Here is a 2,555-nt window from a genome sequence, read left to right as displayed (position 1 = left end):
ATCAAAACTTGTAATGCTGGAAGCAAGAGCTAGTTTTACATGTTCCCTTTGTTACACAGGCTGCAGCTGTCAACACACCTCTTATCTCCCATGTTCCCTGCAGCAACGGGCTTTTTACTTTTTTTTCCTTTTTAAGTGAATCAAGGAAATGTGGAAAAGTCTCTTTTAAAAGAGAAGGAAGCTTATTATTAATACTTGGCTGCAATACCACTTTGTTAACTTTGGTCCACTACCCTAAATTCAGTGGCTTGGTTTGGATTTGATTTTTGCCTTATAAAAGTCCCACTTGTGCTACCATTGAAATGAACAGAACTTTATAAGGTGAGTGCTTCCTCACAGTTGGCACCACGTCACTTGAATGCATGTCACTGGTGCTAGGAAGTCTCAAAATAGCTAAGCCACAAAGCTGTGTGGGAATTGTAAAAACACAGAGTGTATTCCAGCAAAATCAGGCAAGAGGGCAAGAATTTCTTAATAATTGGTGTCTCAATACTTAGTGTTACAGTAAAAAATTTCCCAAGCCTTCCAATCATTGCCCAAATCTTCATGTACACATTTACCATGGGGGAAGAAGCGTGTTGCACTTGCCAGCTCCACAGTGTAAATAAGAGAGGAGGTATGAGGAGCTCTTCCCATCCTTGCACACACTTGCAGTCCCTGGAGCAGAAGACTCCTAAAATGTTACTGAGACTCATGAGCCAAAATGGAGGTTTGAGAAAAGTTTTTGAATGTAACCATGCTTCTCCCTGGCAGTTCCTGGCCTCCTGAACCCCCTAAATATCCTTCTAGGGCAGCAAAGTGAAGCTGTGCACTTCCCTGGCTCAGAAGGGGAAGGGCCACCCAAATTACAAAGATATCCTTTGCCTGTTCCTATGGCCCATGGTCTTAATATCCCAGAGTGTGAGGAAAAGGTGTTTGTCTTTATGTAATGCATCAAATTTCAGCTGAACAGTAACAGCAAATGTAAGATCTCATCATTTTTAAGGACTGATCCTGCATCTAGGGCCACTTGTAAAGTACAAGGTACTAAGACTTCCACCTGTATTTTTATGTATCAAAAGTTAATAATGTGCTGTTGTGAAGTAGCCAGTCCTGTTGCTAGCAGTCCATGGAGTATTTGCAGTTGACTTTGACAGCAGCAAGACCAGACTCTGAGACAATTGTAATACCGTATTTTAGTATGTGGATAGGTCAGCTCAGACTCTCTTTATAAATACTTAATTACTGACTCTTCCATGGATGCTCTTGCTTCCAAGAGAAGAAGTGACTCAATGCATAACAATTACCTGAGGGTTTTTTGTTGCTTTATGGATACACAGCCACAGCAGAGCCCATATGTTTCATCATTTCACACCACTTACTTAGAAAATACTTCAGTACCCACAGCTTCAGGACAACGGTATCTTTTCCATATTGTGAAATATCAGTGCAATGCCTCCTTGTGCTGTGCTGCACTAATTGGACTTTGTAGGTCAGGCTCCATCCTGTTAAATCTTGAATTCAATATTCTCTCTAAAGGAAAAGAAAAACATCTCTCATCTCTTATGGTGTATGGCAAGATAAACATAGAACCTTGGGAGAGATTGAATAACTTGGAGATTCCTGTGGGGAAAACTGATTATAAAGCATTTTCAAAGTTCCAAACATGCTCAGTCTTCAAGTTTGCAATATTAGGTATGGCCTTTTTAAAAGGTAAGACATGATGAGTTCAAGGTCAAAATTTTGATGTATTTACTCAAATTGAAGAGTGTGATAGTGAAGTCAGCTTTAAAGATTTTAAGAATTAATAGCTCGATTTTCCTTCTTAAATGCAGACGTGTTTTGAAAAGTAGTTTTCATTTTAGCTTATCATTTTGACACATCTGGGGCCTAATTCAGCAACACAAAGACCCGAAGGCTTGGGTAACCTAGTGTTAATATTAAGGCACTGTCATCTAAAATAATATCAGCAAAGATTTCACGGTCTTTGTTTCTTATTCCCCATGGAAGGAGTAATAAGAGTCATGCTTTTTAAAAATAAATGCATCTTCATTATATTTTAATAACATATACACCAGTTATTATTTTTCTTCTAGAGGGAATTTGACTTTGTTTTACATCATTGGTTAAAGATTATAGTATCTGCACGTGAGATTTTTGTAAAACTTAAAAAGAAATTTTTGCCATTTCAGAGTTGAAGAATATTGTTTTAATGCCATGAAGTAAGTGGTGTCTCAGTGACTTGGCTCCATCTCGTTTTCAGGCTTATTGTGCAGTCACATGCAAATCAATATGATCTCATGGGATACTTGTCCTCTTTTAGGTGATATAAAAGAGGAAGCTGATCAAAAACTGCCTGTTGGAGAAAGATCCCTGCATTTTGTATTATTGCTTTGTACATGTGGAGGCAGAGGGGGCTAAATTCTGTCCTTTATAACAATGTAATTTAGGTGTAATAGCACTGGAGCAGTAGGTGAAACTGGGGAAAAAAGGACCAAATCTCTTCATGAGTAACATTGCTCTTCAAATTATGGTTGCACACGTGGTACATGGATTGTTCTTTGAATCCCCGTGCT

Source organism: Nestor notabilis, unplaced genomic scaffold, assembly GCF_000696875.1.
Source record: "Nestor notabilis isolate BGI_N333 unplaced genomic scaffold, ASM69687v1 scaffold15545, whole genome shotgun sequence".
NCBI classification, from domain to species: Eukaryota; Metazoa; Chordata; class Aves; order Psittaciformes; family Psittacidae; genus Nestor; species Nestor notabilis.
This window is presented reverse-complemented; position numbering follows the sequence as displayed.